Raw genomic sequence first — 27,764 nt, 5'->3', positions numbered from 1 at the left:
AAATTTCTTAAATATGATGTTGGAATGATAAATACATACGTATTTCATTATAGGCCTGTATACGTGAATATATTCGCTTGAATGCAAAAAAAGTCAAATAAATAAAGGGGAAAATTGACTAGGCTAATATGATTTATGTATCCCAACCTGAGAGAAATTCAAACAACCCTCCCATCCCCTTAAGGTGGTAAGGAACATCTGTCAAAATTAATGTGCATTAAAGTATATTATAATTGAAATACTTTCACTGGTTTAGAATTTTCTTTCACGGTGTTCAATCATAAAATACGTTTTAGAAAATTTTGGAAAGTCAAAAAATTTATTGTTTTCAACGGGAATCTAACTCATGACCTACAGATTAGTAGTGAACCCACTTACCCACTGCGCTAAAGTGTAACATATCGTTAATGGGAAAGAAACTACTAGTATTTAAAAAATTATACTTGATCTTATTGTTTATTTCGATAAATAATACCACACAACGTGAAGGTTGCACATACCACATTACTTGTAAGTGATGAATTTTCCAATTATCAAATCAAATCTATTCATTTAACAAATTTTTCAAAAGAGCGGTCCCCATACAATTCGCGTCAGTTTAAATCAGCCAGTACCGGAATTTTTTGCGTACTGCGTAATCAAAAAGCGGTGTATAGAGCCACCTAATCACGTTATATCATCTGATCATTATGCATATCCTAAAACAAAATTTGAAGTTGATATTCTGTTTTGTTAAAAAAAAAAAGGGGGGTCAAATATCGATGTAGCATAAACTGCATTGTAAGTGCGGCTATGTCAAATTAAATATACTTCACTTCAGACTTTTTTATACACACAGTGTGACCCAGAATAGCTGATACCAATTAAAATTCGTTTAAATGAAATAATATTTGTCCAAAACTTTTCATTTGTGACTCAAAAAGTAAAATGGTGTAATTTTTTTCTGCAAAATGTTTACGAAGAAAACATGTTTTTCTTTGAATTATGATGACAGAAAAATGCGTCATATTTTCTTGGTTGAAAAGAATTTTATTCAAGATCAATCGGACAAGAGAGCAAGCATCTTTCGTTGTAAAACAGTATTATCCAACACAGACTCCAGGTAAAGTCCGAATTATGAAAAAATACCCTGGGAATAACAACCCAACAAACATGTTCTTTAAATAGTAAGAAGATTTAAGAAAATGAGATCCGTACAGTTGCTGTTGAGAGGAATTCTATTAATCGCCTTGGTATTGTCGTTCATAAAAAAGTACGTCATTTGGAGCACTCTGTTTAAATTTGTTGTGTTTTTATAAACAATGCTCAATTTGTCAAAAACGTATAAATGTTCATGAAAATTTTAGAGTGAAAATATAAATCATATACATTTATGAAGGCGCATTTGATAATTTATTAAATAAATTTCACCAAAAGTTATTCAAGGAGTAAAAGGTATCAGTAATTAGGACACTCTGTTTTGAGAAGTGGGGTACATTAAAAGAATACTATTCCAAGTTATCTGGCACAACATACCGTAAATTGATTGTTAGTATCGCACATGATGAAATCACATCCGTTCCAGTATAGTAACGGTGAAAGAGCTGTTATAGATAAGCGGCTCTATCAGAGTAAAGAGAAGATACAAAGCTCCTATTGGACGATGGGCCCGCCTAAAGCAAAAAGGATAAGCGCTGATCATATTTATCAAGGCCTAAAATTGAATTGATCTTATCGATATTTGTGACGTCTCAATTTAAGAACAATGAAAATCAAACATACATAAAAATACGCACAATAGTTTTGAGAAAAATTAATAACTAATTACTTCAAGGGATCTATATATATTTTCCTACGATATGTGATATTAAGAAATATGCAATTATTTTTCGACAGTTTAAGAGCAAATTACATTATGTCTTTCAAAGTAATTAAATGACCGTATATATTACTTCGGAATCCCGTAAAATATACGGTCATTTTCTTAAAATTTGCAAAATCATGAGAAAACTACAGATGGCTTCATTCAGCCAGTATATCTACCTCCTAAATGTAATCTTCTAACATTTTCCCAAGAGGGACGAAGGTAAACATAAAGCATTGTATCATCGCATTTCATATACATTATGTAGCTGCGTGAGTTATCTTGATCTTTTGCATTTGCAATCAATTTATTTTTAGTGACAACTGCTTATTGAATTTGTAAGTATAAAATGGGACGTTTGTTATACATTCAATGCATTGTATATATCGTGTTGGCGATTAACTGTTATTTGTTTTGTCTTTCACCCACCATTTCACCACTTTTTTGACGATTCTGAATGGAAATACGAATATATCTGTCAAATGACTCTTATCAGATTTGATGAAAGGAAAAAAATCCAAAATTTGTTTATCGACACACCATATCTTTTTAATCGGAGAAATTCACTATAATGAAAACATATTTTTTTCGGAGATCTAAAACGGGAGAGGCTGATACTTTTATATTCGAAAGTCAAACGAAAAACAATTTTTCAAAGTTTTCATCCACAATTCTAATTACTCGTAGGTATTCTTTTAGCTGAGAATCGAAATATGACAAGAATTATTTTCAGATGATAAATCCTTTTTCAATCTAGTAAAAATGTTGTCTTAACCATCGGGTATTAAGAACGAATCATGTAAAATTATAAAATGCGCTGCATAAATATTTGAGGAGAAAATATAGATATGGCAAAAAATAAGTTAGCTTAATCTCGTTGTCATTGAAATCTTACTTAGATGTAGTAGTCAAACCTAGTATTCAGTCCTCATTTTTCTTGTGATAAATAAATTACTAGCATATCACATTTTTCAATTGCTATTGAAAATCACACTTGTTATAATTTGCTAATTAAGCGTTGATTAGGAAAACTTTCCCGGAGTGCAACACACATTTTTTTAAACAAAACATTTAAAATTGTCTTTACTTGTAAGTTGTTTTAAACATGTGGCGATAGAATTTCCGTTAATTGACTTTTGAAACTAATTTAATATTTTCATACTTGCAATTATTTTCCCTTACGCCCCGTTCACAATGTCACGATTTGTAACTATGAGCTGTGGGGAATTATAACTCGCTACAACTCTCTGTGTCGTGTACTCGTATGTAGGACTCGGATACAAATCTGTGCATGTCGAATAAATGTCTCTATATGTCGCCAGTGCTCGGCAAGTAGCGGCGAGAATTTCAACGGTTTTAAATTCTCGTGTGAGTTTTATTCCCGAACAGATGAATACGACATGTTGAACTGATGTCTTCCAACATGAAACGAGTTGCGTTGCGAGATCTAAGGACATCAATTAAGTCTCTGTTCAACATTTGTACGAATTTATATTAAGTGTCTGGTTAACAGTTCTTCGACATTGAGCTGTTTAAAATTAATTCTACGTTTAACGTAACATGAAAATTTAAAACCTACGAGGGCGGGAGGAAAAAAATAAACAAACAAAAATTTCAAACAAGTGTGTATTTATTGAAAGTCACCTATTCAGTTATCAATATATCAACACTGTCATATACATGTAATACATATGATAAGATTCAGTCTATGTTTATTTTTGCATTTTCAAAGCATATACTTTTGTGTAATTTATGTTTATATCCTTTCTGTGGATACATCATGTATACTGGACGAGAAGTGGAGTGACTTGCAAGCACATCAAGTGGTACATCCAATGGATTCACATCAACATAGCAACTGAAGGGAAAACCTTTTCTTTTCAGGGAAAATGATGCACAACACATGTGATTCACAGATTATCTACAATCAAAATAATGATATTATTTCATACATTTTCATAATGACACATTTTAAAATTTAACATATCAGAGTTGTGTTGTAAGATTCACTGGTACAGTGACTGAACTCAAGACAGGGTTCTTGAAATAACTGCCACCCTACAAGTGTATTCCACTTCTCTCCGTTCTTCCACTTTAGCTGGGCCACCTGTTAGTTTCTTCCTATTATATATTGTGAATGAATGAATTATTATTCCTGAACATGATATTAAAAATGTAGATACATTTCAAATGAAAGGGATTTGCAGTCATTATCATGTCAAAACTCTTATCTAAATCAGTAAATTATGCTGACTTAATGTATTGCTTCACTTCAAGGTATTACAAAGATTTCTGTGTTTGAACTACCAATATTTGGTTTTAAATATGATAATTGTGGATGTATGATTTTATAGGGTCACTCACCTTTGAAATTGAACAAAAGTTAAAAAGAAACAAATTTTTCACATCTAGAAGCTAATATTGAAGTCTATGGAGAAAGGTATAATTTTTAAACTCTTTTTATATCTTTTCAACACAGCGGTGGTAAGAAATTGCTTAAGCTTTCCTCTTCTTAAAAAATGCAAAAATAACTTAACCGTACACATTCTGAGTTTTTGTTAAATAAAATGGGTAGTCATTTCAGTTGTTGATGGATCACTTAAATAAATATATACAACAAACCTCGTTTTTGCCTTTTTGGGCGGAAGTTGGTTCATCATGGTTCAGGCTTAGTTGCAATAATGTAGCCCTCTCCGATTTTTTTTATATCTGATGGTTACTGGAGAGGGCTACAATTCCATAGGATCTCCGTAATGGTGCAAAATTAATTTTTTAATGCGGCTGACTTCGGTCTGAAAGATCGATTTTATATTTGACTTCCTTTGGATAAAATGATTTTTTAATTCAGATTGAACAAACTAACCGTATATAAATCAAAACCAGGTAAAACACATCAGCATGTTTACCAGTCGTCTTTTTCAGCAGCCATGACAGTTCTCGCGTGATTTTCTGGGATTTACGCTTGGAGTTTTGATTGGCTTGATAAAGTGAATGTTCGTGTAAATAATCGATCTTACCTCGTTCTATCACTAAAACATCATTTAAAGGGGCATGGTCACGATTTTGGTCAAATTTTATTTTTCTGTTTTTATTATTTACAATGCTTAAGGAATGTATTTTTAATGATCAAATGCAATTTGGGTTCCAGTCGATGAGTTTTAAGCAAGATACAGAGCTCACAATTCTTCGTCATGTAAATAAGGATCGTGCCCTGTTTTTGTTTACATAGGTTCAATATACCAGTAAAAATCTTTTTCAAGCTGATTTGTCTATCTTCTTATTCATTTTAAGCATTATTAAACAGTTACTAGCATTTAACGCACGCATTTGAAGTCTAAAACTGGAATTTTCACTTCAACATTCAAAATGTAAACAAAAGCTTTGTTTACATAGCGAAGAATTTTAAGCTGTGTAATTTGCTTTTAACTCAACAAATGACACTCAAATTTTAGTTGCCGGTTAAAAATGCCCTACTGAAGCATTGTAAGCACTGAAATCGAAAAAATAATTTTTTACCAAAATCGTGACCATGCCCCTTTAAGGAAATGGTATATAATGGAAAATTCATATTTACCGCGTTAATTATGTTTAAAATAGGGGAATTCCTACATTCAGTTCAAGATCTGCTCCTAAATTCTCATTGGCTGTCCCAAAATAAAACCGGTCAAGGTCAGTTAACTTGGCGGACAAATTCAACTTGCGTTGTTGACATACACGAAAATAACCGATATATGGACTATATCTGATATTTTTGGATTAATTTATGCCATAGACATCTACAATGTTTGAGTTCAGGTAAGAACTGCAGATGTTATTGAAAACAAACTTATAATGTAACATATTGATAACTTTAAAAAATCAAACAAAAGTCATTCTATCAAAGCAACTGTATACTTATCGAATTCCGAAATTTAAACTTAAGATATGGATTTGGCAAATTAATTAAAGGTCAGCCAAGAGATCGGAAACAGATGCATTTTTATATTGGCTTTTTTGTTTTAACAATAGCACACGATATAATGTAAAAAAAAAAAAGAAGACCCTCATATAATGAATATACTACCAAATTTAATGAGGAGAACACTGCGTATAATGTTTAATCCCCATATAAGACAGTCCCGGCGTTCCATGTTTTAGTGTGTAGAAACAAATTGATATATACATGTCTGACTCTATTACATTTGTATTACAGTTCCACTATATGGTAATCGCATATCTAACCAACATGTATTGTTTACAATATGTTTTCAATTTACCGTTTGGACCAAAATGACTCAAACTTCTTTTTATAGTTTAAAGGTGTGAATAAACCAAGTTTCTGGATCAAATGCCAAGATCATAGTAGATTTCTGTAAAAAAAAAAAAAAAAAAAAAAACAACCCTAATCGAAAGCAAGTTTTATATTCCCCTCCTCTTAGCACCAGGCTGAAGCTAGCAGCCACTAACAGCATTTAAATTTCACTAAGCACGTAGAAGCTAGCAGCCACTAACAGAAGCCAGTAAGCATGTAGAAGCTAGCAGCCAATAACGAAAATCATCAAAGTACTGAGAGTACTCGAACAGAAAATTATATTTTACTTTATCATCGGCATATTTTTAATTAATTGATATCAAGATGATTAATGCTTCAATAATTTGTACGTACATTGACAATCTCGGAATTTGAGGTAGTAAAGCTCGCCTCGATAAAATTATAAATGAATTCGTGTGTAATGAAATTAAGTAATTGAATAATCATGGTATATTTGTTTATACGCATACTTAAGAACTAATCCTTATTTACTTTTTTCCGGAAATAACATGCATAAAAAAAATCCTCCTATTATTACAAAACTGGAACGATGAGACATCTAACATTGTGATTTTATTCTCATCAAAACATTAGCCTCAATCGAAAACCTAAACTAAAAAAATCCAAATATGACTTTGGGATTATTTTGACGTGTTTAATGCACAATTCAATAATAAAATGGACCTTTTTTACTCCTTTATCATTATGAAATGCTAAAATATGACAAAGTTCGGGTGAGCTAAACCGACCCTTTTATGGGTCTTTAATGAAATTCCTCAAAGATTCTCGTCAACCATGGCTGAGACAAAATAATCCAAATTTCATTTTTGCCGTTTTGACTGCGACAGGCGCTTATTTTTTTATGAGAAAAAAAAATCACAATGTTTGATGTCTTATCGTCTCATTTTCGTAATAATAGGATGTCTTTTTAATTTTCGATTGGTGTTAACGTTGTTTCCGGGGATGTGAAAACACCCGTGGATAAAGATTTAAACACGCATATGTTTAACTTCGATGTAAACAAAATATCTTGCCACACTGGGTGGGCTGGGTTTTTTATGACTTGTGTTGTGTTGTGTTTGTTAGATTGGTTGTTTTTTTTTTTTGTTTTTTTTGGGGGGGGGGGGGTTGTGGGGGCTAATTAGATGTATAGTAAGTATTGTCATTTTATCAAAAGATTTTTTCTGAACATTCGCTTTCAATTGACAACCTTTATGTGTGTTTTGGTTAGAACATTCAGCGAATATTGTTGTATGCCTTTTAATTTACCATGTCTTATAAAAATCAAACATTTGCTTATTACTTTATACAATACATGAAATTTTTCAATTGTTATTGACAAGACTACGCTTAAGATAACTTATTTTCGTAACTTATTACCCGTATTTGATTTTGATCGCTTACATAGTGTGTTTGGGTAAAGTCTTATTTAAAACTACGTGTCGCTAATGTGATTATACTAAAAACTTAAAACTGTAAATGAATTCAATAAATTCAAACAATGAATGGAAAAGACATATTTTGCATTCGGATCTAGCACACATTGTCATATTATAAAGTTGTTGTATTGATTTATGTCGGTATGGGACACTTCCATGTTGTGACGTATTGTTTATCGAAATAAACAATAAAATAAAGTGTAATTATATAAGTAGTTTCTTTCCCAATATTGTCACCTTACAGCGTAGTGCAGTGGGTTAGAGGATTTAATACAAACTTGTAAGTCATGAGTTCGAATCCCGCTCGGGGTTTTACATTTTTTAAGTCTTCAAATTTTTTAAAAGGTATAATTTTGTAAAAAATTGTAAAATTTGAAAATTCTAAACCGGTAAAAGTATTTCAATTATAATGTACTTTAATCTACATTAATATCAACAAATGTCCTATACCACCTTAATTAATACAGTTTAAACTAATTGTCATTTGGGGAACCATAAAAGATACAATATTTGGAAAATACTGTAATTGGTAATATTATGATGTACATGTTAATTTATTGCATATATCTTTACCAAATGCATGCATACAAGTTTATGTTTCAACACTATACGTATCTTTATTAGTTGATTTTATAAGACGTTCAATGTATTTTCAATTTGAAAAGTACAAACTATTAGGAATGTCCGACAATGTTGTTTATTGTTTTTGCAAGTTAAGGCATTTCTTTTCATTTTTTATACTACTGTTTTTTTTATAATGTGCCGGGCGCCGACAACGATGGGGTATGGAATTAGTTTAAAATCGACCAGGAAAATGAAGCTTCCATACCAAGAAGACAAGCTTGTCAATGGAATTCCTCTTGTTGCGTTAAAAAGAAAAATCAGATAGCACTGAGCCAAAAAATAAAATAAAATAAATAAATAAAACAAAGCAAAACTGACGGACTAAAAAAGAAACACTTTTTCTGTTTAAAAAAAGATATCAAATATATAATCATTAGGGAAAAATGTGTGTCACCTTTTTAAAATGCATGCGAACACGATTTTTGAAATGTTCCCTTTTATGAATTAAATATATAAAGGTCAAAAACTTCTTTAAAACGTTTAAATGACCACATTTATGCTATATTTAAGCAGTTTTAAACCACGATTTATATAATATAATCATTAGGAGAAAAAAGATGTGTCACCTCTCTCCCCGTCTGTCAGAATATACGAGTGCACCCACGATTGAATATAAATTTCAAAACTCTTTAGAAAAAGTTTAAATAACTTTTTATGCAATATTTACGCAGTTTTCAAAAACACTGAACAAAGACCGAGGAAACCTTAACGATCGATATCCACTGGTCACTAATTCTCTGAAGTAAGTGGAATAAGACCCTGGTTTAAAAAAGCAGGTAAAATATATTGTTATTAAAGATCACCGATTTGAATTCTTTTCTGGATCATAGATTCTCTCCTCACAAAGAATTTTTCTATTTATTACTGATAATCTTAATATTCTTGTTTTTGTGTTTTAATTTATGTTTTTTTTAATACAATAAATATATTTACTGTATCAGGGAGAGTGCATGTAAAACAAATGACTATCTTTGAAGAAAAGTGTGCTGTATATAATGAATGCTTATTTATTTATAGATACTGTGTTTGGTTTGGATTGTTGCCTAGAAACCAGCCTTTTGACGAGGTGTAACTTCCGGTTTTATTTTATTTTACATTAATCTTGTTCGATTCACCGTTGCGCTATCAGACACTATTGGTTTTAAACATTGAAAGAGGGCTATCTGGATTTATAGGTATATACTCGCTATTGAAATTTTGCATTGAATCAAATAATTGAACTTTGTCACTTATGTAATAACAATTAAGACATGTATAACGGCGTTGAATAATTTGTTGGAATTTTCCATGTCCTATTTTAATGTTTGTTGCGTCATGATCGATATCGTCAAGACTACAAGTATACAGGCAAGGGAAAATATTATATCACTATCATGGAACCGCCATTATGCAACGAACTATTTACTAAATACCTGTGTTACGTAAATTGCTTGATTGGATTCATATACATAGGCTAAGCAATTTTTCAACCATTTTTATGTAAAACAAAATCTTATATTTGCGCTTAAATATACTTTGATTTTACTATTTATTTTAAAATAAACAACAAAACATTGTTGATTTATATATTGATTCTGAGTTCTTCACTTCCTTGTAACCTACTTTCTATTTTGAATCTTAAAACATGACAAGAGTGAGATATTTAAATCGTTAGATATTGTCAACATTATATATCGGAAGACTTAGAAACATGAAAATTCATGTCATAATTCATAGTTTTTATCCTAAATAATTGCTAACCACAAACATTAAAAAACTTTATTTCGGTGTATTAGAAGTATACTAGAAGATCATAACTGCCATAATAATAACGATTTGAGCTGAAATTTACAACTCTAACTAAACTGTTAAAATGCTTCATTGGAGATTTTTTAAACAGTCAGCCAAAATTTAATGTAAATGTCAGTTATCGACTTAAACGGCATCTACATAGCTCAAAATTCTTTGTTATGTAAACAAGGCATAATACATGCACGGATGTAGAGGGGAACTAGTGGGGTCTGGACCCCCCTTTGCAAATTAAATTTCTTTAAATTTACATTATAAAATTACCAAAACATGCCTCTGAATCCGCGCATGTAATGCTCTGTTTAATTAGTTAATTAATTAGTTATTCTAAGTGGTATATCTTTTTACTGAGGAAAGCTATGTCTAAACGGTTTTCAGATATCATTATACACATCAAACAGACAAATTTGAGCCCTTGATAATTTTTTCATGTTCACTTCCTTTAAAATATATTTGTAAAAGTTTTGTTCCCAGCAAGTTTTTCTCGTTGCTAGTTCATTGTAAATACATATTATCAGAATAAACTGTTTTCATATCAAAATTTGGAATCTTGTATTTTCTATTTAGAAAAGAGTATGTAAACATAGCCATGGCATAAACTGTGCAAAGATAACAAAGAACTGAAAGTTCTGAATCTCGCTTAGAACTTGACAATTTAGCTTTTTAAAATAACCTCAATAAAGCATTCATAAATAATAATGGAAAATCATTGTGTAAACCATCCGCTCAAACCTTGATCATGCCAAAAATATGCTCATATCTTTAAACAGCTTAACTCAAATGATTATTTCGTTTTGTCGTGGTTAAACGTTTTTTAATTTTTTTAAAAGATTTATTGACAAACATTAATGCATATGTTTATGAAATCATGCATTAGCTTGAAATGTAAATTAAATCTCAATTTTTTACCCATAGGTTGAAAATGGCAGTAGGTGGAAAAATTCTGAATGAGCTCCAAGATGAATTTTGTGAATGTCCAATATGTACAGAGGAGAACGATGAGGATAGGCATGTTCCTAGACTTCTGCCTTGCCAACATTCATTCTGCACGGAATGCTTAACAAAAGATGTAAGACGAAGCAAACTCGTATGCTCAATGTGTAAAAAGAGCTACAATCTCAAAGAAAAAGGAATAGAAATGTTTCCAAAAGATCTCACACGACGAAATTTAAAGGACATTTTGGAAAGACTGACTGTAAATTCGTGTACTGTATGCCGAAGATTGGAAAGTGTGCAATTTCAGTGCTTGATATGTAAAAGCAATTTATGTAAAGCTTGTTACAAAATACGGAAATCTTCAGAATGCAAAACACATCTATTCAAAGAAGCTCAGTGTGATGATAACGAGACTCCGGATTCCTCTCTGGATTCTCTGGAAACTAATGACAAAAATATCTGCACGATTGAAGGCCATGAACGTAACAGATTAAAGTTTTATTGCAACGATAAACAATGTCGGAAATTAATCTGTTCCAATTGTGCAACTAAAGAGCACAAAAATCATGACTGGGAAGAATTGGATGTAGTGTACAGTAGACAGAAAGATATGCTATTGAGTCGTTTGTCAACCACGAGAAAAAAACTTGAAGCAGCGATAAATGTAAAATCTTTGTACGACAATGATTTACATCAAGTTGTTCAAAATTTAAATTTAGAAACGGAAAAAATCAACCAGCTAAAAAGGGAAGGAATTGACTTTCTCAATCAGGAAAGCGAGAGAATATGCGCAACGCACAAAGATAATGTAGAAAAGGCAGTAGGAAATTTGTATAAAAAACTTCATTTTCTACAATCTTACATTGAAAACGCACAGGAGTGTTGCTCAATATCTGAACAACTTCTCAAGGAAAATGAAGTATCATTTCTGTCCGTTGAAAAAAAAATTTCAAATAAATTGGAGATTTTTGGATCAGAAATATTGAAATACAAGAAATGCAATTTTCATGTAGCTTTGATGGAGAGGAAATATGAGACACTTAAACGTAAAGTTGAAACACTAAAGGTTACTTTCAAAAGAGACGACGAAAGAGGTACTTTTAATCAATTGATTTTAATTAAATTATTTTCTCGAATCTTAAATTCATATTGTAATGTTGCATAATTAATTTTAAACACATTCAAAATAAATAAAAAAATAAGAGAATAATAATAAAGAATACCTCATCAATGGTTTATTAAAAAACAGTCGACTTTAATAAAAACAAGAATCGTCTGCTAATTTTTAAGTACCATTATGATGTATTTAAAGAATTGAGATTAGGAAAACTAACTATTTTTTGTTATAATGACACCATTACGTTATTTCTTACAGAGAAAGCATCAACACCATTTATTCTAAAGATGATTGTATGTATCTTGGTGCTTCTGTTTGTATTATGGGTATTATGGGAATGCAAGATGTGGTGGAATCTATCTTTTTGTGACATGGAAATATGTGATGGTAGGTACAAAAATCTTAACATGCATTACATGAATTTATAATGTAAGTATCCTCAAAGAATGTATTTTTTTCAGATATGACAATCTCTCACAAGTTAACCGACTATTCGTGTTGTAAAGCAGAACATATAGCAATTTTCCCCCATAAGACCCTCTCCCCCGGAAAACTGGCTACATGCATATAGCAGTTTTCCCCCGGTAGAGAAGTTACTTTATAGTAGTTTTCCACACAGTAGGGTTTTTTCCCAACATATTCTTGGTTCAGATTTTATAAAAATATTTATGGAAACCTAGTAAGTATTATTATTAATATACACCACAGGTTGCATATACATGTACCTGCATTAATATGTTAAGTTAAACCTTCTCCACGCCATAAAGACGCATATTATAAGACCGGTGGTTATCCCCAGTTTCCGTGGTGCTAAGCGGAAGAGAATAATTGACCTCCCTGTGCATCAAACTTTCTGTGTTCTCCACAATAGCCTACTCAATATATAAAAAATATTACTCGTCAGTGTATTAAAGGAACAAGTTTATAATGTGAACAAGAGGCCCAGGGGCCATATAGCTCGCCTGAGCAACAATAGCCAGAACTCTGATCAAATCAGCATTACAGTATCAAAATCAAATCAGTAAGTTTAAAAAACTACTGATTTTTTTTATACACATATAATTATGGTAAAAACCAAGCCCCTATTATTGTTTTAGTATTTATGAGAAGATTTTTCTCTATTCCAATTTAACTCCCCCCCCCCTTTTTTTATTTGAAGCCCCTCTTTTCACCAAGGGCTCATGCTTAATCAAACTTTTATCTGCACAGCCAGTGCTTTTACACAAGTTTCAGCTTAAATTCTGGCTGATTGCTTTTCCATATGATTTTTAAAGATTTTTCTCTATATCTTCCTATGTAAATATTTCCTCCCCATGGTGACCCATGATTTCAACAAACTTGAATCTTCACTACATGAGATGCTTCCATACAAGTTTTAGCTGTTCTGACGAAATGCATTTTGAGAGGAAGGTTTTATATATTCTTTTGTAAAACTTCATTCCCCATTGTAGCCCAATCTTACCCCCGGGGATCATGATTAGAAGAAACATGTCTCTACATTTCTTGAGGATGTCTCCGTACAAGTTCCTTCTATTCTAGCCAAAGATTTTTGAAGATACCAACAAATTTTCAATTATTCAAAGTTAATCTCCCCTTTACAGGGGTGTGGCCATTTATTTGAATAAATTTGAATTCCCTTTACCCAGTGATGCTTTATGCCAAGTTTGATTAGTTTTGGAGAAGAAGATTGAAATGTGAAAAGTTAACGACAACGACGTCGACAGACAACGGACAAATCTTTATCAGAAAAGCTAACTTGAGCCTTCAGCTAAGGTAAGCTTAAAATTAGGAACATGTAAGCTAATCACATAAAAAACAAGCTAAGTAAAATATTTTTTCTTCATTAATTTTTCAGGGGGCAATTCTATTATACAGTAGGCTTGCCGTTGGGGCAATATGGCTATAAAAGGGAGAAATCCCGCTATATAGTCAGTTTTTTTGTGGGAAAAATTGCTACATTATGTATATATGTATTATTAAGGAAGAGCAATATTTTCAGGGGAAGATGGCTTGAGGGAAAAGTCACTATATATTAACATAGGTTGCAAAATCAACAATCAGTTAGTTAGTCGTATAAGATAAAAATAATATATATATTATAACGCAATTTCAAATTAAATTCTATCTTTGACTTTCGAGATTATCCTCAGTCAAATGAATTTAATTTAGAGCTTTAGGAGAAATATTTGTCTGTAGGTGTTAATTATTATGTTTGTTTAAACTTTTTATAAATCATTTCTAATATCGCTGTTGAGTACCATTAAACTATCATTATTGCACTTCGTTTATATTTTTTACTTTTTGTCCTTAAAACGACACTAATTTATTACATAAAAAATACAATTGTCTATAGCGTGTTCAATTATTGAAAATGATAATTATATGAAAAAACTAAAATTTTGCGTAAAAAACGGCCTTAATGACGATACAAAATGAAGGACAACCAAACTTTAAAATTTGTTTTAAAGTCTCTTCAATGAGGGGAAAATAATGACCCACACTGATAAACTAGTCCATATAATAAAAAATGTCATTTTTTCGTTTTGTCTCACTTAGGCTTATTTGTTATTATTTCATTATTCTTGGTCCTTAACCTTTTCGTTATTATGTTACACTCTATGGACCGATTTCTTTGATTTCTCTGAATAGTTAAAAAGATGTGGCACACCTTGTCAACTCGTGAAATGCTAACAAAGTTAAAGAGAAGGGAAATTTTTCTGCGCTATATGTGAAAATAGCTGTTTTTAGGCTTTAAACAGGTTCTAGCTAGCAACTATCCAAAAGCGTTTGCTCATTGATGATAAAATTAGCACTGCGATATTAGAGGCTTATATGAAAACAGTGATACAATCGAATACGTGGGGATAGTGTACGATCGACATTAGGAACTATTCTATTTGTCTGCACCGCTTTGTGGGTCATAGGACCGACGACATCCAAAAATAAGCTTTCAATGCTTAAAAAAAACTATTGCAAAATTGTCACCATGTGTTTTGCCCTATTGTGCTGAGGAAAGAGTAGAAATGAGTAAAAAGCGATACGTGTCCGTTTTCAGAGTAAGAAAATGGCCTAGTCTATTTCTAGAGTTGAAGTTTTTTATGCAAAACCATGTCAGTGTCAATTTGCAACGTATCCAACTGAGCTTGCCAATGGATGTTTGAACTTCTCTAAAACCGATAAACATGTCTGTCTATGCTGTTGTATAGACAACCTTTTGTCCCGAGAACCCGAGAAAATGCCTCATCTTAGGATATGCATTACGTTTGCTTGTGAAACAAGCACATTACAAGGTAATGATAGGGAGACAGACGTATATATATTAAGCATGCCCATATTGCTATGCCCTGCCGAGATGGAATGAAAAATTTGAGTGATGGTTGTTTTTTTTTTTTATATAGTTTTAATGACCCTGTGATCTTATTCATGAAGTTTTCTTAGTTTTGGTAGCTCTCAACTGCCCTGCAGGTTGTGTAACTTTTTTTTTGTGTGAATTCAATTGTGCCAACATGCACCGAATAGACATTAATTTGCAAATTCCAAATCACTAACACACCGTTTCAAATTGAATTTCCATTTTGACAAAGTTAATGCAATTTTCTTTAAGACGGTAAATACCAATACATTTTTTAGACACAACTTTATTATAATAAACATGTCTAGTAGTCCTATTTATAATTTATTGTCTTGTTTTCAGATGAAGAGACTTTTATCAAGAATGATAAAATCTGACTGTCTACCATTTTGACCTTTTTACCGTTATCTCTTTAAGATCAGCATATTTTGTCGCACTGAGCACACCTTAAATATGATAAAATACTATGCAGGACTAATTAATGACCGTTTCTTTCCTCCATTTTTAAGACTTTAAAAGAGGATTATTAAAATTGGCCATTTTTACTGCCATTTTGACCTAATTGACGCCATTTTTGTCATAGGAGGCATACTTTTTCAGATTGAGCATGACTGTGTTAATTTAAAAATGTTTGCTAGACTAAATTAATATTGTATCATGCTTTTCCATATTTTAGAAACTTTAGGGAGAATTTATGAAATTTGGCCATTCGTCATTTTGTATCGCCCTTTTTACGCATTTTTGCGAAGGCCAGCATAATTTTACTGACTCAGAACACTTTAGATATCATAAAATACTAAGCTTGGCCACTGCACAACTGTTTGTGATTAATGTAAAAGAAAACTTTCAACTTTGATTATCCGTCGTTTTGAATCGCCATTTTGAACTACTTAACGCCATTTTCATGAAAGACGGCATATTTTCAGACTCGGCACACTTTAATCATGGCGAAAAAAAAAACCATGCCAAAACCAAATGACCAAATAATAATCATTTGACGTTAAAAGTTTTTTTTCACATTTTCGGACCAGACTAATTGACCAGAAGGAATTTTGATTACCTGATAAGCTATTCTGCAATTGATTCCATCTTATATCTTTTATGAAGATTTTTTTCCCTGAATATAAATAACACATATTTCGACTTAATGCGAAAAAAATTTCTTTTCAATCCAAAATCAAAGTTGTAGATCATGAATCTACCAAGAAATAATTGTTTTTCGCGCTTTTCAAGCTGCTTCGTCCGGTTTTATATCAAATTTTGTGAACGCTTTTAAACGATGACTATGCTAAGTATATGTACAATTAAAGACATTGCAGTTGTTTTCCCGGTCAATTAAGCCATATTTCAATGATAAAAATCATGACATGACACAAGAGGGTACCGCGTTATTTCGCCTCATATTACAATTTACCTCTGACGTAGAAGCAGCTATGACGATTCTATATAACGCGACATCTGATTGGTTCTAGACAATCACGTGACCGGGCGACAAAACGTCGTGTCTCCCGGGGAATAAATATCATGTCTCACCTCTTCGGAAATCTCGGGGGGGTTTTCATCCCAAAGGTATGAAAAAGCCAATATTAGAATACGATGTTGACAAATATGATGAAATCAAAAATATTTAATCATTTAAATTCTCATTTTGCTACAATTTTACTATATTTGGTTCGGATTTATGAAAACAAAGATAGACAATCAGAAAAAAACCCACCAAAAATCACGACGTTATTGATTTCGACAAATCGAAAAATTATTAAAAATCGACGTATGTTGTATAGTCATTTGTTGTTCGGTATATTAATACTGTCCTTTCAGACATATTTTATTTCTTTAAATAAAATCTTCATATTGCAGATTTTATTTAAAGAAATAAAATATGTCAGAAAGGACAATACTTTAATTGCATGAATGTTCGGGAAATATGAAGATTTAATATCCCAGAGGGTTTTGACCGAGGGATATATAATTTTTCTGCGGGAATAAATCTTCATATTTCCATCAACATCATGCAATAAATGTATATTCGAGGGACGAAACCAAATGGTTACCTTTTCTTAACGTTCCTATGATGCAGATTGTTTTGGTTTTTTGTTTGTTTGCCCGTAAAGAAATCATTTTTACTATTGAATGTTCCTAACTTTGAAAGGAGACCGATTAAACAGGCAAAAGTCTCAGTATTCAAAGATAATTGGTTTGTATGGAAAATTATTCGATACTGTAATAGCGAAGAAATCGGACCATGCAGCTTTAAATAAACTTCCAAACTCTTTAAAACTGTCACATTCAAATTAAAATAGTAAATATTATGCAGTGAACATTTTCTGGCACAATGATGATATCGATTTTGCTTTTTTGGTATGTGATTATCAAAACAAAATTATAATTTTACTAGATATATTACATTAATTAGATTAGTACATTCATAACAAATTTGTGAATTAAATTTCAGATACAACCTTATCGTTTACAAATGCAACAAACCATTCAGCATTTTGCCGCTCTGAAGACGGAATTAGAGCAGGAAGTTTCCCGATAGAGTCAGTCGGCAATCAAACCTGTATACATCAAGGAGTTTTTATGAACCATACATTTAGCTTTCATGGACGATACGAAATATTAAAATTTTATATTCGATTATCTGATATCTCCGTATCATCAACAGGAAAAACTGTCTTTAAAATAGGATTTTCCAGACATTCAACTTTTAAAGAGACAAATGAAGATGGATTTGAGTGGAAAATTAGACGTTCAAACGACGGTCAATGGATAGAATTGCTTAATCCAAACAATTCTGTAAGTGCAAGAATAAGCGTTGCTACAAATTCACAGCTTGCTCTCAACTACGGAATACATTTAGACAATGGTTTGAAAACCATCAAAATTGTAAATAGGCAGAACAAGAAGGTTCTGGATACATTCTACATCACCGATGAATATTCTAGCTGTAACAATATGTTTTTTCAACTTTACGAAAAATCTTTAGCAAAAATATCTGTGAAATCTCTTTCCAAGGGTGTGAGCTTTAATCCATATTCAACGTATAGTAGAATCTATATTTCGAAGGATAATAAAACGGCGATAAATTATGTACCGGTAGGAGAAAGTGGTATAACAAGACCTCTAATACAGGATATCGAGGTTCATAATTGTACAAGGTTATGTGTTATTCCATTTACCTTGTGGTATCCAGTCAATGTATCAGATATCAATGATGTGTTTCAGATCTATATTTCAAGTTTTGATCATTCAAAGGAAGAATTATTGCTATCAACTATGGAATGCAATATATATTTCAGTTCTGTAGTGGAGTATGTCTTTAACTACCAACCAAAGTGTTTAAGCCCAAGTCCGCATTTACATGTACATAATTCAATTCTTCCAAACAATATACTACAAAAAATGCAACAATTTGCTCTGATAATCGACAAAGAAAAGCAAACGACTACCCTTAGAATAAATTTTAATAAATACACATTCCCAACGCCGGTGCTTCTTGATCGAAGAAACTTCAGCTTACGTTTTGTGGTTTATAACGCAATGGAACTTTCTCTCAGACTTGATCGTACCAGAGACATTCCTTACATGTATATTATTCTTATCCCGTTCATTATTCAGAGCCTGGTAGAAATAAGCAAATTATTAATTTGTATCTCGCTCGTTCTCTTTATCATTTATTGTAGTTATATTTTAAGAAATTTTATTATTTGTTCAATATTGTTTATTAACTGTATTTATTTAAAACTATAGGCTCAAATTATTTGGAAAGAGAGGCTCAAAAATAAATATTACTTTTTGATGGTGGCAATAGAAATAAGAATATATTTTCATAAATTCGAAATTAGATAAAATAATTATGGTTACGACATCTACTTGAAAGTTTTAGGTCATTCCGCGTAAGTCCGTAGAGTTTATGCTCTTGGCTGAGTAGCTTTAAGAGCTTTAATATCAACCAGTCAAGAAATAATTCTCTGAAAATCAACATCAACAATTCTTTTTTTTTTAAAAACACCAATTAACGCTATAGACTTTAATAACTATAAATGCATTTGAAATGATTTTTTATCAGTTCTTTGAAAAAATTAGCGAAACCGGATATGCACATGAATGGAAGAGTTACGGGTAAATTTATACATAAACAGGTCGCTTTTAATTGGTTAGAACTAGGTCGTGAACTAAACATATATTTCAATCCTATCATATCTAAACGAATCAAAATCTATTTTCTGAAAAAATAAAGTAGAAAACAGTTGAGAAACTTAATTTTATCTAGAATCTATCATAGGCGCTCTGCTTATCTAAATGATATTTGAATTGAGGTATATCAGCGCATTACTTTTTATGTCAGTATTATTAAAATATTGTTTTGTTGTATAAATGTTACCTAGTATGCACAAATATAGGGTTAAGGCGATTTTATCGCCTCCTCATGACTTCGTACATTTGTAGATTTGTTTTTGATTGCAGAGTTTAAATAATAAAATATAATTGAATTGTAATAACTTGTGTAATTTTCATAGATAATTTTAAGGGAACGTTTGGTTTCCTAAAATGGATTAGTTACAATATATTATAAGAAGCAAACCTGGAATTATGGACCATTTTACATATAATAACTGGTATATCAATTGCATTCCACTTTTCTCGTCGCTATCTGCGGGATCAATTGAACAAGGATACTACTATGTCTCTCCAACACGCCGCCTTTGTGGAATACCAATTCCTTGGAAATTTCGATCTAGCTCCATATTGTTACTATTGTAATCATTTTCAACCGTTTTAGTAATTCAATAACGTTACAACTGGAAAATGTTGAAAAACGAGTGGGTTTTTTCTTCAACTCAGAACCCGTTAAGTGTTCTTTATTAGTCCCCTACCGTTTTCACCGGAGGGGACTATAGCTCTCCTCATAGAGTATAATTTCCTGGAAATACTCGGTCCTTTGTCTCTCCTCACAATTGATTTCACAACTGATTGCCATATTCCATCTTTAATTATTCGTGTTCGGACTTCATGGTCTTGTCTACATCTAAATGATACCTAATAACAGTAGAAATTAGATTTCAAGTGGTATTAATACTGAAAGCAAAAAATTGCAAAAGGGATTAGTTAATGTGTAAAGGTGTGTAAGTGTACATGAAAAGGTTTCAAAGATAAAACCATTTGACATTTGTTAGAATATCAGTTATTATTAATTCATTTTTTTCCAAAATAATTTCCATGAACTTACAATAATACCCGGTAGATGAATTATTTATAATATGGATTTCAGTGTATTAACAGTTTTCAAATAAATGTTCTTCTGAAATATTTAGCCAGTTCACAAATATTTAGTATACTGCCATATTAATAAAAAAAATAATTTTGTCATTGATAATTATTTATACATTATTTTAAAAAGTGAATGGGATTGAGCGGTAGGCATAGCCTTCTTTTAGTCTCTTCCTATACAAAAAAAAATAGACATTAAAATAAATATAAGTATTGAGTGTTAAAGTGTCAAAATGGTTATCACCACAAACTCTGAATTTTGTCTAATATGTTCTTCTTGATAGAATTATTTTTCATACATGTGCAGATCCATATGTTTTAGTATAAGGGTGTCCAGTAAAAGTAAAAATTAAAAATTGACAACCTCATACCTTGGCTTTTCCTGGAGACAAATCAACATTAAGTCTTTTCTTGGTCCCTGAAGGTGGTTTACAAATCCGATGGGGAGAACATATCTTCAGCAAACATTTTTTTGCTTTTCTGAGCGTTGGGGAGTGTAAAATCAATCTCTTTGGGGTGTGAGATCTTTTAGGGGTCTGTACATTTGAATCTGCATGAACATATTCAGTTTCTGGCCAGGCTGCCTCTACAGCTTTCACGGGAGTGTTTACAGGGGCAACATCTGTATTCGCGGTGACTTTGCACGTAGATTACTTAGAATTTCAGATTTTTCTATTTTTAACTGGTCAACTTTATGCTTCAACTCGAAGTCTATCTTGTAAAGTTTGTTCAGTTTGTTAAAGCACATCTGACACACGAACGGTGAATTTCCGTCATTTTCTTTCGGCTGGCACCGTAAAACTTCTGCAAGCTGTTCTGACACAGTGAACGATTTCCCAAAAATCAATCGGCGATATTTGTTTAAATTATTGTCATTTAAAGAATTTGCCATTGTCTTGGATTAACATGGGCGCAGCCATATTTGTTTACATCATTTCTTCTCTGAATGAGAACCGCACTCTGATTGGTTCCAAATTAAGTTTTGGAACCAATGAAATACGACGGCCTGAGCCCGACTTTTAGATAGCGACTTATGTCAAGGGTTTGTGTGGAGTTATGTATTCACAAAACCTTGACGTTGTGAAGATGTAGTTTATATAATTTCATAATAAAATAGAAATAGATTATTTTAAAGGTACGTGTAAGATCATATGCTCATCCGGTAGAAACTGCACAATTCTAAGGCCGGTAAAAATTAAGCCGGATTATTTTTTAAATGGAATTATAAATCTTATCTTCCCTTCAGTTTATGAAGACAATCATGCTTATTTAATTGCATGAGGTTCTCAAAAGTATTTTAAAACATAAGGTCAGCTCAAAATTTCAGGTCTTTCATATGTTTGCGTAAATAATTGATATTTCATGAATCAAATATATCATTTATATGAAATTTCATGAGATTTAGGTTTTTAGTATGTCAAGTCTTTAGTATGTCCCGTATACCGATCCCGATACATTGTTTTGAAAAGAATGAAAACTTCGAAATTTTCTGAATAGATTTTAGTCTCGATAAAAACGCACCTAACACGACAGTCTATGACCTACTATACATTTACAAGTAAAACATAAAATGTGTAATATTTTTTAAAGGAATAAAACATATTTCTATATGTAAATTTACTTTAAATTCATTAAAAAATAAGGATGATTTTAATTCTATATAAAAAAAAAATATTCCACAGAAACGCAGTTACAATATCTAAATGTATATCAAATAACGGACCGCCCGTTATACGTTATAATAAACGTCAGTATTTATTTAGCATTGTTTACAATCTTCTTTGCTGCAAATACATGTACATGTGTACAGGCATTCGTTGTTATCAAAACATTCTGATGTTTATTTCTCCATGAGGAGTGGGGTGGGGTGGGGGGGGGGGGGTCTGAGTAATGATTGTGTTTGCGGGGAGGGGAAGATTGGCGTCCGAAGTTTATGTTTTGTAATTTTACTAAAAAAAAAATGAAGTTTTCAAGGAGTGGGGGGGGGGAGGAGGAAGTCTGGACTTCATACTCCCACTCCTTCTCGAAATCCACGCACACGGTGATGTTGACACAACAAGCAAATCTAAAGCCGGTGTAATGAAGAATAATGACCCCCGTAGAAGAATGACCGGGGGTCATTTTTCGACGTAGAATAATGACCCCCCGGTCATTATTCTACGCAGAAAAATGACCCCCCCGGTCATTATTCTACGTAGAAAAATGACCCCTTTGCCTGAAGAATAAGTGTCATTTTCATAAAAATGAGCACAATCCACATGAAGAAAAGTGACCCCTGTAGAATAAAGACCCCCTTGTAGATTAAAGTTTTTCAGTATATTTTTTATTATTTGTGTAATAGTTTTAAGTTTACACTATTGTAATTTTTACTGCTGCAGTTTAATTACGGAAAGTAACATAAATTATAATTCATATTCAAATAAACTTAAAGTTAAAGAAGGGGTATATCTTAGAAAATAAAAAATCCTTCCGTTATAACAAGACATAAACGTATTGCATCGGGGTATGGTTGTCATCTTAAAGGGGTATGGTCACGATTTTAGTCAAAAATTATTTTTCCGATTTTAATGTTCACAATGCTTTTTTGGGAGTTTATTTTAATCAACTCTCCTATGCAGTTACTCTGACAAACCGAAAGTGAAACAGTGTTTGGACCAAAGCACAAATCTTCGCCGCTGACAAGAAATAGTTCTTGAGAATAATTGATAAATCCGAAATAATGTATAAGTCACTATGCTAAAGCATTGTTTTTCAAGGAAACATATTTATAAATACCTTGAAAATAGTCAGATTTTAAATGGTACGAACAATTTAGATATTTTTTGTAGTTGTATGTATTCTTACGCCCGAGTTCAATATAGTCTCGTTCAACTCGACGCTCGGATGTCTCTGTAAATCTCCGACAAGCAGAGAGTCTCTCTTGCTTGTTGGAGATTAACGGCGATAGCCGACCGCTTGGTTGAAAGATACGAGAGTTAAAAATTTGCTTGGATCCATAAATTTTCCAGAAATATTTTCATCACTGATACATAGTTTGATTGAATTTATTCTATCTTTTAATATTACTTAACATGATTCATATGGGGGTTTATCAACATTTTTGTGTCGAAAAAGTCGAAAAATTCATATTATAAAAATGTGTGTAATTCAAATACAGATTAGAAACAACCTGTACTTGTCATGCACAATAACATATCATTGATTTTAAAATAAATAACCATCGATAAAATCAACTCCCATCAGTTCTTCGGTACTTTGATTCAATAGGCAACCAAAATTTGAGTGTCATTCGTTGAGTTATAAGCAAGTTACAGAGTTTATAATTCTTTGCTATGTAAACGAAGCTTTTGTTTACATTTTGAATTTTGAAGTAAAAATTCAAATTTTATACCTAATGAATGTGTTAAACGTAAGGAACTGTTTATTTATGCTTTAAGTGAATAAGACGATAGACAAATCAGCTTGAAAAAGATTTTTTACTGGTGTATTGAACCTATATAAACAACAACAGGGCACGGGCCTTGTTTACATGACAAAGAATTGTGAGCCCTGTATCTTGCTTATAACTTTACAACTGACCCTCAAATTCCATTTGCTCAGTAGAAATGCTTTCCTTAATCATTGTAAATAATGAAAACAGAAAAATATAATTTGACTAAAATCATGACCATGCCCCTTTAACAATTACATTTACATATATCTACATGTATATGTTCCGATAGGACCACTTCGAACTTAGGACGAAGATGCGAAGTTGCAAAGGCGATAGTGCGAAGGCGAAGGAGCAAAAGTCCGAAGATGCGACGACGAAGCACGAAGATGTGATGCCTAAAGTGAGAAGGCAAAGGAGCGATACTACTATCGCTCCTTCCCAACTTCGCACTCTGGCCTTCGCATTTTCGCACTTTCGCCGTCGCCTTTTTGATTGCATTCAGTAAGTCTCGGTCGATTAAATAGAATTCAATGCAGGCACCGTCCTTGCCAAGATTTTCCGATTAATCCAGGCTATTATTGGTACGCATGCGTTAGGCCATCGCGCTTACTATGAATGTTTATAAATATTTCAATGTGTACATTTGACATATATGTTCACCAGTGCTAGCTATGCCTATTCATTATCTACTCCACACAAATAATAGATAAATAATATGATATTGTATTATATGATACAATATAATTTGATACAACATTGTATCATATTAAATGATACAATATCATGGGATAAAATAAAATATTATATAATACAATTATTTTATACATATTGTATCATATGATACAATAATATATATTACAACATCATAAAAAACAATTTCATATAATATGATAATATATCATATAAACCAATATCATATTATACAATATCGTATGATACGATATTTTATAACATTACAATATCATGTATACAATTTCATTTGATATAATTCTATATTACAGAAACCAATATCATATTATACAATACTGTATGATACAATATCATAGAATATACAATATTATATTATAGGATGCAATATTATATATTGCAATATCATATTTAATAGTACCATGTGATTAAATAATTAATTAATAATACAATATAATATCATACAATATTGTGTCATAATATGCAATCCTATACATAACAGTATCATGATACAATATCATATCATAAAATATAAAAAAATGATATAATATTATATCGTATCATATAACGTTTAACAATATAACATATGGTATTATATTGTCTCCGTTTCATATCATACAATACTTTATCATAGGAATCATGTTATATCATTTAACAAAAACCACATCTATCTATCAAGCAGGTTTGAGTGAGGTAGGAGATTTCTTTAGCATCCTTGAAGCAACCTCTGCGTTACATTTATAATATAATTAAATCATAGTAGTATCACGTCTTCGCCTTCGCAACTTTGCACTTTCGTCTTCGCATCTTCGCGCTTCGCCGTCGCATCTTCTATATTCTTCATATTGTTCATGAATTATTATTGCATTGAGGATTTTCACTATTACTTTGGATACAATAAAGATCGTGTGATCAAAATCAAGGGGGTTATAAACTCCAACATGCGCCCTAACCTCTTATCAACGCTTTTAGAAACAATCTTTTCTTATTATAATCGATCAGTGTTTATTATCTATTAAGATTTACTATAGTCAGGTATTCTTCACATATTTGCTATAAAAGAATAAAGTCTATTCATGATCACAAATACAACATTACAACAAATGTTTAGAATATTGATGTTCATGTATTACGTAGAAGAAAACAAAACTAACGCAAAATGATTTTTTAAAAATCACTTTTCTCATGAAATGTAAATAAGAAGTATTCATATACCTGCCCCCTTAGTCTTTTTCCATAAAGATATATACATGTATCATTCTTCGATTGACAATTCATTCACCAATGAATATTGCTGATATTATTACAACAATAATTATTTCATGATTATTGTTCGATAATTATTATGAATCTTTCTTTATATGCGTCATTTCCCGCCGTATGTCGACGAGAGAAGTGACGTAACTGTTAACAATCAATTTGTGGCAATGTAAGAGTGTTTTGTGTGTGCTTGTTACGGATATGAAAAACTATATTCAGCGATTTATTTACGGGGTAACCAATACGGGGGGGGGGGGGTCATTTTTCTATGGGGGTCATTTTTCTTTATGTTTAACATGAAAAAAAATGACCCCTGGGTCTTTTTTCTTCAGAAAAATCCAATTATTCTTCAGCTAGGGGGGTCATTATTCTACGTCGAAAAATGACCCCCGGTCATTATTCTACGGGGGTCATTATTCTTCATTACAGGAAATCGCCAAAAAGAGGGGGAGGGGGCGTAATTTAAATTTGTTTGTAATAATTATACACACCATACTTTCAGTGACATGGAATGTTAAGATTATTGAATAATTTGAAGTTCACTTGCAAACAGTTCTACCCTAAATTGTATATAATGGGTCGCTCATGTGTATTATGGGTTGGGATCACATTATTTACGAAAGTTATAATTTTTAAAAATACTGCATGGGTTAAGTTATAAAAAGTATAAACGAACGACTTTTATAATAGCAGCTTCCCTATTCTGTTTAAGAGTATCGATCGAAATGTTCTTTTAAGGAAGGAGTCTTTTCTGGTTTTATGACTTGTCAAACGTAAATTTGATTAATTGTTCATTAAATTAAGATGAAAGAAAATTATAATAGTATATATTTTTTCTTTTTTATTATCATACAACTTGGCATAAAAAAAGTAATCAATATTTAGAATCTAACAAGGACTATATTTTTGGCGTAATATTGGGATAGGAAAATATCACGTTTCGCAATTCTGAATTGCTGCAGAATAATGAGTCTGTTTTAGCATTTTAAAACATTAATGTTGAATTTTTTTTACTAATGTGAACTAATGATATGATACTTGGGTTTCAGAATATGTTTTTAAAATATGAGTTGCCTATCAAATTACATCTTTCTAAGCTTTAAAAAGCGCCCGTTCAATACATTAATTTTTGTGAAAAAATCACTAAAATCAGTTTTTCTCTCTTATCAAATGGTCAATATATTAGCTTTTCTTTATATAAAGTCTTCATTATAAATAAAAATCAGAAATATTTTTTTTTGGAAGCATAAAAAAATAATCAAAATTTCTTCAAAATTTAAGAAAATTAGAGGAAATGCGGGCTAAGCAATATCAATTTTAGTATAAATATTTATATCAATTTAGTAGGTAAGCTGTACCCATTCTGATATTCTATCATTTCATTGAAGAATAGAATCTTCAAATCTTAAAAAAAATGTGTACAGAACTACAAAGAGCTACACTTATTTAAATCATCCTTTATGTCGAGGAAAAGGGTAATGACCTTGACCTGACCTTTATGCGAAAACAAAAAAGTCAAATTTGATTAAACTGATAGAATCATTTGGTAATATGATTCGTTTGACTGTGTCAAAATTTTATGAATTTCTTATTATAAGAAGTATGTTTGATAACGAGAAGACTCCTTCCTTAAAGTGTGTTTATGGTTAAAACAGTGTTTTTATCGAATATCCATATAGCGTATAAAGATATCTCGGTCGTCTTGATAAGGTTGATAGTT

General features: G+C 31.5%; 1 long non-coding RNA gene across 1 annotated transcript; it reads left to right on the top strand.

The window, feature by feature from the left end:
- The first annotated feature begins 10,833 nt into the window (after positions 1 to 10,833).
- Positions 10,834 to 19,895, top strand: LOC105317698 (uncharacterized). The gene is made up of 3 exons (XR_010713143.1): positions 10,834 to 12,015; positions 12,297 to 12,425; positions 17,846 to 19,895. It is a non-coding gene; the product is annotated as an uncharacterized lncRNA (long non-coding RNA).
- The last annotated feature ends 7,869 nt before the right edge of the window (positions 19,896 to 27,764 follow it).

This window comes from Magallana gigas, chromosome 4 (assembly GCF_963853765.1).
Source record: "Magallana gigas chromosome 4, xbMagGiga1.1, whole genome shotgun sequence".
NCBI classification, from domain to species: Eukaryota; Metazoa; Mollusca; class Bivalvia; order Ostreida; family Ostreidae; genus Magallana; species Magallana gigas.
Note: the sequence above shows the minus strand (reverse complement) of the source record. Positions and strands in the feature narration are given on the sequence as shown.